Raw genomic sequence first — 13,117 nt, 5'->3', positions numbered from 1 at the left:
GAACGACGGTCTTTTAAGAGTACCCAGAGTCGCGGAAGGGAATTATAGCAAGCAGAATTTCTACTCAAACTGCATACGTTTGGTTTGAAAAAAAAGGAATAGTGGGCAGGTAACCACTCACAACTTCCTCAACTTTCTGGTCCGTGGCGGGAGAAAGGTCGTCAGTTTAATAAAAAATATGAATGTACGGGACAAAAATTGGGCACGAACCCTCTTGTATCCTGCAATTGTCGTCTGCCGCTTCTGCGAGGTATAAGTCCTACATATCTCCCCTTCCCACATCTCAGACTTTTCAGCTCCTCCCTCACTCTTGCTACAGTTAAGGGGGCCAGGGAGACAAAATACAAATTTGTATAATATGAAATATCCGGGCTGCAGTACCTCACTAAACAAGATACATATTACGAAAGTTGTTTTAACAGCGGACCTGTTAAGAAAATCGTTATTATTCCTGCAGGCAGTTAAAAATACCAAGAGAATACCAAGAATACACAGTGAAAGAGATTGGTCAAGAGTGTCGAGCATAAACACTACGGCAGATTGGCCAACACGAGCATGCCTACTTGGAGAGAATGGCCAAGATTTGCCAAAAGAGCAAATCCATCGTTCGACGTAATCGTGGTAATACTTGCTCGATATGAGAAATACACGTCGTAGCATACGCCCCTAGAAGGTGATGCACACTGATCATACCTTCCAAAAAAGTCAAGTAAGCTCATGCTTAGAGCAACATTAATGGAGTTGCGGCAGCGAAGAGAAGCAAATAGGCTGCAATAGGGGACTTAAACCGTCGTGATGGTCTTGAAGGTTGCATACGGTGCTCCTCAGAGGTGATGTCTATTGATTATCCCATAAAAAAAAGAAATGAAGGAAGAACACACTTGTTGCAACAATGTTGCAGTAAAGGTAGTTGCGGAAGCGGAGAAGGACATCAGCTGCAATCGTGGACCTAAAGTGTCGTGATGGTCGTATAAATTGCGTACAGCTTCTCTAACTTCGAGACTTACGTGTTACGGTGTCAGCTTCCTTGTTCTTGAACAGGTTGAAGGCAAAAAAGTATAAAAAATTCTCTGTTTTCGCAGTACAGGGAAGTGTTATGGGCAATAGTAACGTCATTTGGGCCAGTCCTAAAAAATAATTAGTACTGCCAATTATCGCTCAGGTGATGCGATCAAACGAAAGTAGAGTGCCCACTGCAATTGCCAAGATATGTAAGCGGTGGGTTAGGACACGGAGCAAGGCTATATAGTAGAATAAATGGACCGTAGCCGCTGGCGTGGGCGAGCGACCAGAAAACGTCACAACGAAAATGAGTACTGACTACGAAGCTTAGTAACGGCGACGGCGGACACGGTAGCAGCATCTGATGGACGGAATGATAGCGGCCACAATTCATTCAGCGGCTGTGCAGTGAAACGACTATCGTAGCCATTCTAAGCAGCGATAGATGCCGCCAGCATAACCTTGGCCAAGCGCTTGTGACGTTAATTGGCCGTCCAAGGAAGCGCCTTTTCCCCTCCTGTCTTGCTCTTGCTCCGTGGTTTAGGTCGACGAACGCCAATCGAACAAACAAGATTCTGTGACGTCGTCGAAAAGTTTCCTAACTGCCTATGGAGTCACCACGGCTTCATCAGTTTTTTTTTTTAAATCTTCGTTGTTCGAAGGCTGTCGTCTTCAGAAACAGTTATCGCTCTTCACCACAGCCCTCCGATCACCCACTTTACATTATGAAACAGGAGGTTCTCCTTTTTTGAAGCGTAGGATCTGGCTTTAGTTAGAGAAGAGCTCTTACAACAGTGACCTTAAAGGAAATTGGACCGTGGGTACAAAAACCCCGACCTTTAAAGATAGTCTTTCTTCCGGTACTTAAACAAAAAAAAATTTTGTCTGTCCATCTATCTGTTTTTTGTTCATCCTTCCGGCTAAAAGTTGAAGCAATTCTTCAAGAATAAGTACTATACATAGGCAGAGCAGCTCAAAACAAATAACACTGCTGATGTTAGTCTATCATGTCCCAATTTTTTAGCGTAATGGAAACCTCAGGCACACTCCAGGGAAAATATTATTACTGAACCAGCAGTTCCGGCTTTCTTTAGCTAAGGATAGTCTGGGGTAGTTTTCAAGACAGCAAGTGAGAAAAATTGTCCAGCTTGCACTGGCGGTGAAAAGGTGGAGCAACAGCGGAGGTAGGGGTTGACATAGCGTCTTGAGGCTTTTCTATGTTCTGCGAGGCTTTGTAGCGACACTCGAAGTTGTATCGTAGCCTTTCTATATAAACTCAAGCAGTAACCCCACGGAGTCGGCGCTGCTCTTCTTCCTCGGGAGTTACAAACTTCTTTGGCCGACCCATGTTTTGCGGAAGTATAAACGATGTATATATTGATTGAAGGGTTTAACTCGCCGACGCAACGCAGGCGATGAAGCGAGCCGTAGTGGAGGGCTACGGATTAATTTTGACCATCTAGTGATCTTTAACGTGCACCGAAATCTCGTACACACGGGCGTTTTTGCTCTTTGCTTCCATCAGAAAAGCAGCTGCCGTGGCAGGAAATCGAACCCGTGACTTCGTGCTGAGCAGCGCAAGTGTAAACGATGTATTTGCCACTGAGTCTGATCGCTTGTACTTTTCAAGTCGAGGAATGTGGAGAGGGATTGTATCTTATATTTTCATTCAGTAATACAGCTAAAACCAATGAAAATGGTTGTAGTAGAGTGGCTAACACATAGATACATGTGTACACGTTCAGGTTAAGAAACATTAAAACAACATCAGAGTACTTCGGTGCAAACAATACAGCAATCTCTTGAGCACTGCCGCGAGATTTAACAAAAGTGCAGTTATCACACTGCAGGGGGAACATGGGCGCATCCCACCCGAAAGTGATTTAAGGAGCCGGTGGCTGCATCGAAGTTCTAGCATAGACCGGCCTCTGCGCTAGTAGCGTCTGTGTTTGAGCCGCCGCGTCGGCGGAGTGACGTCATAGCTAGGCGAGGCTTGGCTCCGCCTTGGCCGCAGAGCGAAGATCATGCCGGGCGCCTCGCACAAGAGTTCTTTTCCTGGTAGATTTTTGCTAATGCCACCGGACGAAGCCCAAGCCTTAACAGCGCCGCTGCGAAAAGTAAACAGAGTGAAAAATGGCCTGTGCGGGATAAAAGCAAGCGTGATAAAAGCAAGCACAACGCGAGTACAGCGTGTGTGTTGTATCGTCTCTCATTGTGTTTGCGTCTTTCATTCACTGATTTTCCCATATTTCAATATGTACCAACTGGCCCAACAAGCTGCAGAACTGTTGTATAAAAAGAACAGCTTGAGGTCGTGCTGTACCAGGCCGAACAAGCAACAACGGTTAATTAAAAATTGCGCTGGCTGAAAAGATATCGCACGTGCAGTAGGAGGGCGCGAAAATCGTATTGCCTTGGACGAACGTCCATCCATTCATCATGGCAGAAGGTAATGGGAACGGAAGAGGACGGGGGGTGGGGGTGGAGAGCGGAGAAAAGGTTTCGTTGAGGGGCTGCCTACGACTGTCGTCTTTCGACGACATTTATTCGTTCAAGCTACCTTACAGGCCCATGGGGTGGGCTTAGAGTAAGGGGGAGCATGGAGTATCAACAATGGGAGCGCGCAAATAAGAGACACCGCCAGGGAAAACTAACAATAGTGTGAGGGTGGTGCTAGTGGACACCGAGCGAGGGCGTTACGCGAATGCGCCATCATCATAATCTGAACTGAGGGAAGAGATGAGAGGGGAGGAGAGTGTGGGGAGAGCCCGGAACGGCGGGCGGAATAAAGGAGTCGTTCGGTGGAATCTGTGTGGGTTGGATGTGTGCGAGTGACTGAGAGGTTAGAACATGACAACAGATAATAAGTAAACTGACTCAAACACACACAACCACACGCATAATTGAACATATGCACAAGCCTTGAAACTTCCAGTCGCGTCAACAAAAATTTGGTTTGGTCACCACACGTATGTCTACATATAATCAAACATAAACAGCATCATACAGGACACAATAAGCCTATGAATGCATTCTTACGTTTCGGACACTTGCTGATGGCGAGAAACATAACTAGTAATTATAACAGACAGACTAATGTCTGTGGAAGGTTAAATTGCATAAGAGTCAGACATAAGGGGCTAAAAGTTACATGGTACGACAAAGATGAAATATGATCGGGCAGATCGTTTTTTAGGTGCATAGCACATCGGAGAGCAGATGAGATAAAAGCATGTGTGGCACCGTAAATGCGTGAAAAGCTGTAGGGGTTGTGCAGCCGACGGGACTTGATAGATGGACGTTGAAGATTAAACGGTGGTTTTGTCGCGGCGTAAATATGTTGATGGAAAAAACACGACTGCGGCAGAGCGACGTGTATGCAATGGCTGGGGACAGCATTGTTGTTTAATTTGTGTGGTACTAGGATGCTGGTTATAATTTCGAGTTATGAAGGGAGCAGCTCGTTTTTGGATGTATTCAGTCATGTCAATTAAACATCTTTGATATGGTGACCAGGTAGACGAACCAAATTCCAGTTTTGGGAGAACGAAAGTTTGAAATGCTAGTTTGCGACCATTTGATCATCGATGCGTTGAAACAGGGCGTATTTTTCTGCTTTGTGTGGTGTGATGACGCTGGATATAGCTATGACGGAGGGGAAATGACAGATGGCGTGACTGGTGCAACTACGGGGGGGGGGGGAAGTACTGCACTGGTGGATGAAATAACCGAAGGAACAGCTAAGGTGATAAGAGAGTCTGTGGCCATATCGTAAATGTATGTTTCGTTATCAACACGCAGCCTGTCGACCGACAAGGGGGATTTTGTTAACCGTGGTCCTTTGTTAAGGGTAATACAACCAGTGCTGTTGTAGGCACAGTATAGGAGTGCATCACTTAGCAGTCAACTAGGCCACCTTGGGAAGGCCCCCAGCTGGTACCAGTGCTTCTCGCCAAATTAAGCTGTATTGTATGCAAAACGCAGGCTGCAGCGTTGCATAAACGCGTGGCTGCATAGCTACATAAACGCGTGTTCGAGTGTTCTCGTACATCGCTTCACTCGAAACTGGACCTCACTGCAAGTGGTTACTGCTTCGCAGCCTGAAGCCGAAATCTCCCCAGCCTCGACGACTCCCCCTCATGGAGGCGGCGGGCCCGACACCAGCAACGGGGCATCTACAGGGCCAAGCAGCCGTAGTAACTGTGCGACTCGGAAATTTGCCAAGAGCAACATCAAGGTGGGAAAGGGGGTCCACTTGTTCTCGGTGGTTCTGTGGGCAACCAACCATATTAGACTTAAATGTAAATGGTACTTGCAAGGCAGGCGTACAGACAAATGCGCAACGTGCATCTTTTTAAAGCGAAACTTGCGATGCCTATCTGGTGCCTTCCGTCGTTAGGCCAAGGCGAACTGCGGAAAATCCAGCTAACATGATGAACGCGCAACAACAAAACGCTTCCTGTTGTCGGAATACAAACTGCGTTTCTAGCGTTATGAAGCCGGCGTCTATCCGCATGCGGCATTCCGACGCGGTCGAAGTAGCTTGGATTTTAGCCTTTGACTCAGGTTGCATTGAGAAAGCTTGGAGTTTTAAGCAGCTTTTCCTTAAGAAAGGGGATTTGACTTTCTCGATAAAAAATGTGATGACGGGTGGCCAGTGTAGCATACGTACGTTCTTTCACCAATGAGGAGAATGTCCATCCGCTACCAGTTTACAATCTTTGGACGACCTCATCCCGAAGACATTGTACTACAAACTGGTCCTACCAAGTAGTTAGAGCGCAGTAGGCTAGACTAACGCAGTCGACTCCCTTTATTACAAAATCCACGGGGACAGCAAAACACTCCAAATGGATGCAACTCCCAATTCAACGAAAAGCACAAGAACAGCATTGGCACCAGTACGATGTCGTTCAAAATCTCGACTTTCGGTGCGTAGTGGAGCGTAAGATATGAGTTGACTTGGTGAGACTAACCACTAAAGTCGAACCCTGAGGCTTCCAGCACGCAAACTGCTCACACGGCACTGTGCGCAACCAAGGTTAAGCACCTCGAAAAAAGAAATGCATATAGGCTGGCGCGAGGATCAACTGACCTGTCGCTTCATCAACTCTTCGCTGCCTTAGTTGCGATGGCCCCGATATCAGTACAGAACACGGCATTGTTTCTGCGCATGCTAGTTTTCAATAGTATCGACAAATGAAGGCTGGCTCAATGCTTTCATTTGAAAACAACTTTCATCGAACCAATTTAATAGGTTATAGCTCCAAATTATCGCGCAAGTTCTTTAATTGGATTGCATGTAAAATTGTCGGGACTGATTTGCCAAAATTGCAATTTAGTGACTTCGAATTATCGAGATCCGATTGTATAGAGGAGTCGCAACGTGTGAAAACTCGTAATGAATCTTAAGTTCCTGGAGCGTTGCATGGCATTTAACGACCTCAGTTCTGTGGACTGATTTTGCACAGGGCGTCTTCAATGAGTTCATTTTAACGCGAAATCTGAGGAGCAACTATTGGAGACGTAAGTCGTCTTCAGTACAGGCGTACACCGGGCATCAACCATTGTGAAGAATTTTTTCTTTTCTACAAAACCAACCCATCCTCATAAAATCAACTACGTTGAACGATGGTCTTTTAAGAGTACCCAGAGTCGCGGAAGGGACTTATAACAAACGGAATTTCTACTCCAGCTGCACATGTTTGGTTTGAAAAAAAAAAGAATAGTGTGCACGTAACTAGTCACAACTTCCTGAAATTTCTCGTTCGTGGTGGGAGAAAGGTCGTTAGTTCAATACGAAAAAATAAATATACGGGAAAAAATGGCCACGAACCTGCTTGTATCCTGCAATTGCCGTCTGCCCCTTGTGCATGGTATCAGACGCTCCTATCTCCCCTTCTCGCCTCTCAGACTCTTCAGCTCCTGTGTCACTCTTAATACAGTTAAAGGGGCCCTGAAAGGCATTTTGAGCACACTAAATGAACTAGCGCAACCGTTAGATTGGGTCGTCAACGTCCTCTGTGCCAAGTATTACTCTTTTACGCGCAGCGGAAAGCTCACACTTTTGTTGCAAAGTTTGTCGTTTTTTTCTCACCCTTTCCTTCGTGTTTTTGGACGCCGCCATCTTCACATGTCTACATCATCGATTCCCAGATGTTCGTCATGAGCTAGACATCCTGCTATTGGGCGGCTTTTTCACGCACTTCCGGCAAAGAGATGAGTCGTCTGCTCAGCGTCGGCTCGCCGGCTGATCTGCCAGCGGAGTGCCGGAGTGCTTGGGCATTTTACAACAAACGAAACAAGTGTAAAACAAACGCTTAACCGTTTGTATTGAATGCAACACGGCCATAACACGACATGGATATTCTCTTACCAGAGTACGTTCCATAAAGAAAGCGTTCAAGCCCCGTGGCACTTCTTTCGTGCAATCGCAGAGAACGCCCTGAGCCGAATGCCCGGGTTTGACGCATACATTTTATTCAGCTTCAAAACAATCCAGAGATGCGTTTCTAACGAATACAACGTCACAACATGCGTTGAAAGTCTGAACCCCGATTGACAGAGGATGGGTTGCCTCCTGCCCGTCGTAAATTCGGTACTCACCTCGCGCGCGGTTTGCGGGGACGAACAGCAAGTCACTTACCTCTGGCGCACAAGCCGATGGCTTTTAGCCACGCACACTGCACATACCCCATGCGAGGTTGAGTCGTACGTCGCTCGAGAAAGATTATCCAGACCATGGGAAGACTATCCACCCGCAGAAGCACAACGTCGCATTTCATCGCGAAACAAAGGCGTCCACAACACACACACCATCGCCTCCTGTAATGCCAAACGCATCTCGCACTTCCCAATAGGAGTGGGTGGTACGCCTGCAGTGCCCACATGTCGCGAGGTGGGGCCCCAACATGGAGGAAAGAATACTCAGGAGAGGCCCCTAGCATCCCAATGCATTGCGAAAAGTGTGGAGGAAGTTACGTCATTTTTTTTGAGCCCATGGACAATGTTGCTTACTTGTTTACAACTGCGGCGGCCAAATTTGGGCAAATAGAACGGACAAATTTTTAAGGCGCTTGATATGTGGCTGCCTCGCTACGCTTGCAAACCAGCGCAGTCGCTACGACGAACGTTTTTAGATTAGGCCAGTTTGAAAACTCTGCCGTCGGAGGCGTCTGCATTCGCCATCCCGCGAGCCTGTTGCTATGACGACGGCAAACGCTACTTTGCCAGGCTTAAGAGCTGAAAACTCGTCCTTCTATCTCAAAAACGAAGGCCGTTTTTCGATTGAAACTTTGAGTGAGGGTTAGAATGGGCAAATTGAAGGCGAATTCAACAGCTTAGAAGATGACATCGAACCGAGGAATTAGCGGCGAAGCTGTTTTCGCTTCGAAGCGGGAGGGCAGGGCGACGCCATGTTAGTCAAATCAAACCGGAGACAGCAAAGGACGTTGGGATAGAGTGCTGGGCTCCGTGGGCTCAAGTCATGGCGGGACTCGGCTTCACAAATGTGACGTCAGGGCCTCTCCTAACCTTTTCTTTCCTCCATGGGCCCCAAGCTGAACCGGGATCACGGAACCGTAACTGACTTCTGGAGCGGTTTGTGCCTTGTTGCCAAGGCAACCGATGTTTGAGATTGTCAAAGAAATGGCGCTCGCTCCAGCGCTAGAAAGCTCAGAGCCGCGGCGGAGAATGTTTTGCCAACGTTGCCGCTCTCCACCACGCGTCGCCCCAAGCTGAACTGGTCACATGATTGAAGCGTTTTGTGCACGGCATAGAGTTTCTTAGTAAGTATACTAGAGAGGAAACTGCGCCTCGTAAGCCATGTCGTCGTGGGGGTTCATGGGAGAACATCCTTTTTGGCTTGGGCTTGGCATGACAACTGGATTCTCAAGCGGTTTTTTGGGATTTGCTTTCTTCACTATGCATTCACGCGTTTACGAGCTACAAGGAAGCCGAAATCCTCCAGTTTCTGTGGTAGCAGTGTTCAGTGAAACAGCAGGCAATGCGTGATCGCACCTGACATTGCTCATGCCGCAGTCGAAGGACGTATGACTGAGCGGGTAATATGCCAACGCGAAATTTGTAGCCGACGAAAAGATGAAATAAAACGTACTTCGCTGAAGTCCAGATACGGCAGATACGGGCGCTTGTATGCGTCCTATCTTGTCATCGTCCACGACTGTTTAACGCCACTTTCTCATTTTTCTTGTTATACTAGCTGGCGGTAGCGGTGCACCGGATCACCACGAAGGCAACGTTTTCATAGGCACGCTCAAAAAACTTTCCAAACTCTTCAAACAACTTATTACTTGAAATAATGGTAAAATGAATAAAATCACATTCTCTAATGAGTTACCCCCCAAATAATAACATTGTTCGAAACTACAACCTTGGCCTGCGGAATAGCAGGCACAACCGTTCCCGCACAAATACGCTTTACTTCTTTTTTTCTTAGTTTTAAAACTACCTGTTTTTATTTTCCACTTACATAATTGAACACTATTCTTCGCGTTTTTGTGGCACTTTGTTTAAATTTGCGTTCACTAAAACGTTTCAATCCAAGCCAATGATGAAATTAAGGCGAGCGCGATGTATAATGGCGGTCCATGACGACACAGACGACCTTGATGTGAGCCGCATAGACGCTAGCGCCAGATTCCTCTCTAGTGTATACTGTAAGAAACTCTATGGTGCACGGGTTCTGTATCGGTTCAAAATGTCTTTTTCACATTGCGCCGGCAGGAATTACCACCGCCGCAAAATAAGACCCGGCACCAGCGGGGCCACATCTGATACGGCGCTTTTTGGATAAACAGTGCGCGGTGCATCAAGGGAACGAGCGCACGACCCTCCCCGTGCGGCTGCGAGTTCGCCGCCGATAAAAAGTCATGTGCCGCCAGCAACGTACACCGCGAAAGGGCAAGGCCAGGCCGCCGCATACATGCGGCCAGATTTTTCGTTCGCTTTCCCAGCCTTGAGCGGAGTGCGTGCGGGATTCATGGTGTCAACAAAGCTTGCCCGTAGCAGACGACGGTCTGAGCAGCGCAACAGCGGAAGTACGTCACCGCTGCGGAGTGCAGCATCATGGGAGGCAAGGCTAGCGCGCCGTCAACAGCGGAGAGTAAGTCGAAAGGAGGAGGAAGCTCGGAGGGACGATAATGCGCGGTTTTTGATTTACGATTTCTCAGCTAATACTCATCGCTTTAACAAAATTCTTGCGGGAGGAGATTGCAAATGCATTGCTTTATTTGGGTGCATGTACATCCATGCATCGGCGGAAGGTATTTCAGGACCCCTTTAAGGGGCCACAGAGAGAAAATACAAATTTGTGTAATGTGAAATATCTCGTCTTCAGTACCTCAGTAAACGAAATACTTATTACGGAAGTCGTTTTAACAGCGGACCTGTGTAGAAAATCGTTATTTTTCGTGCCCGCAGTTGAAAATACCAAGAGAATACCAAGAATACACACTGAGAGAGATTGGCCAAGAGTCCCGAGCATAACTACTAAGGCAGATTGGCCAACGCGAGCTTACCTACTTGGAGAAAATGGCCATGATTGGCAAAAACAACAAACTCAGCGTTCGCCGTAATCGTGGTAATACGCGCTCAATACGAGAAAGACTCCAACGTTGGCCGTAGCAACAATTGCTCGGTACGAGAAATACACATCATTGCATATGCCCCCCGCAGGTGATGCGCAATGATCATAACTTCCAAAAAAGGCAAGTAAGCTTATGCTTAGAACAACATTGATGCAGTTGCGGCAGCGAAGATGTAAATCGGCTGCAATCGGGGACTAAACAGTTGTGATGGTCGTGAAGGTTTCATACAGTGATCCTCCGTGGTGATGTCTATTGATTATTCCATACAAAAAAAGAAATGAAGGAAGCTCACGCTCATTGCAAAAATGTTGGAGTACAGGTTGTTGCGGAAGCGGAGGAGAAGCACATCTTCTGCAATGGTGGACCTAAACTGTCGTTATGGTCGTATAAAATTGCGTGCAGCTTCGCTACCTTCAAGACTTACGTGTTAGTGTGAGCTTCCTTCTTCTTGAACTGATTGAACGCACAAAAAGTATAAAAAGTGGCTCTTTTCGCAGTGCAGGGAAGGGTTATGGGAAAGAGTGACGTCATTTGTGCCAGCCCTAACATTATTAATGTGTTAACTGCCCATTATCACTTAGGTGATGCGATCAAACAAAACTAGAGTGCCCACTTCAATTGCCAAGTTATGTAAGTGGTGGGTTAGGACACGGAGCAAAAATTTATAGGAGCATTATGACCCGTTGCCGCTGGCGTTGGCTAGCGAGCAGAAAACGTCACAATGAAAACGAGTGCGGACTACGAAGCTTCGTAAATGCGATGTCGAAGACGGTAGCCTCACCTCATGGACGAAATAATAGCGGCCACAATTCATTCTTGGGCTGTTGAGTGAAACGAAGATCCTGGCCATTCTACGCAGCGATATATGACGTCACCATAACCTTGGCCAATTGCTTGTGACGTGAATTGGCCGCCCAAGGAAGCACCTTCTCCCCTCCTGTCTTGCACTTGATCTGTGGTTTAGGTCGACGAACACCAATCGAACAAACAAGATTCTTTGACCTTATCGAAACGTTTTCTGAAATTGCCTATAGAGTCGCCATGGCTTCATCGGTTTTTTTAAACATCTTCATTGTTCCAAGACTGTCGTCTTCAGAAATGGTTATAGCTCCTCAGAACGGTCCTCAGATCACCCACTTCTTAATATTTTGAGACAGGAGGTACTCTTTTTTTGAAGCGTTTGATCTGGCTTTGGTTAGAGAAGAGCTATTATAGCAGTGATCTAAAAGCAAACGAGGAGCGTGTGTACAAAGACTCCAAGCTTTAATTTTAAAGATACCCTTTCTTCGGTTACTTAAACACAATTTTTTTTTGTCTGTGCGTCTGTCTGTTCTTCGTTCATCCTTCCGGCTAAAAGTTAAACAATTTGTCAAGAAGAAGTACTATACATAAGCAGAGCAATTCAAAACAAGTAAGACTGCTGATGTTAGTCAACCATGTCCCAATTATTTAGCGTAATGGAAACCTCAGGCACACTCCAGGCAAAATATAATTGCTGAACGAGTAGTTCCGGCGTTCTTTTAACTAAGGAAAGAGGCTGGGGTAGTTTTCAAGAGATGAAGGGAAAAAAATTGCCCAGCTTGCACTGGCGGTGAAAAGGTGGAGAAGCAGTTGAGGTGGTGGTTCACATAGCGTCTTGAGGTTTTTCGGGGTTTTGGTAGGCTTTGTCGCAATACTCGAAGTTGGATCGTAGTTTTCACATATGTCCTCACGCAATTACCCGACGTAGTTGGCGCTGCGGTTGTTCTTCCTCGGGAGATACATACTTCATCGACCGAACCATGTTTTGGGGCAGTGTAAACGATGTATGTAATGATTGATTGCAGGGTTTAACGCGCCGACGCAACGGAGGCGATGAGGGACGCCGTAGTGGAGGGCTACAGAATAATTTTGACCACCTGGGGACCTCTAACGTGCCCTGAAATCTCGTACACACGGGCGTTTTCGCTTTTCACTTCCATCAGAAAAGCCGCCGCCGCGGCCAGGAATCGAAACCGTGACTTCGTGCGGACCTGCGAAGGTTTAAACGATGTACTCGGCGCGGAGTCACAAGCCGCTGTGTCTGATCGCTTGTACTTTTGAAGTGGAGGCATTTGGAGAGGGGGTATATCTTATATTTATTTAGTAATACTGCTAACCCCAATAAAAGTGGTTGTAGCAGAGTGGCTAACACATAGATACATGTGTGCACGTTTAGGTTAAGAAACATCAAATCCGCATCAGAGCACTTCAGTGCAAACAATACAGCGATCTTCTGAGCATTGCCTCGAAATTTAACAAAGGCGCATTTATCAGACAGTGCGAGGAACAGGGGCGCATGCCACTCGAAAGTGATTTAAGAAGCCGGTGTCTACATCCAAGTTCGAGCATAGACCGGCTAGTGCTCAAAGTAGCGTCTCTATTTGTGTCGCCGCGTCGGCGCAGTGACTTCATAGCTACTATTGGCTTGGCTTCGCCTATGCAACTGCGCGAAGGTCATGCTAGGCGCCTCGCAGCTTAGGAGTTCT

This window comes from Haemaphysalis longicornis, unplaced genomic scaffold, assembly GCF_048455015.1.
Source record: "Haemaphysalis longicornis isolate Haplotype H1 unplaced genomic scaffold, Haemaphysalis longicornis Haplotype H1 scaffold_12, whole genome shotgun sequence".
Classification (NCBI taxonomy): Eukaryota; Metazoa; Arthropoda; class Arachnida; order Ixodida; family Ixodidae; genus Haemaphysalis; species Haemaphysalis longicornis.
This window is presented reverse-complemented; position numbering follows the sequence as displayed.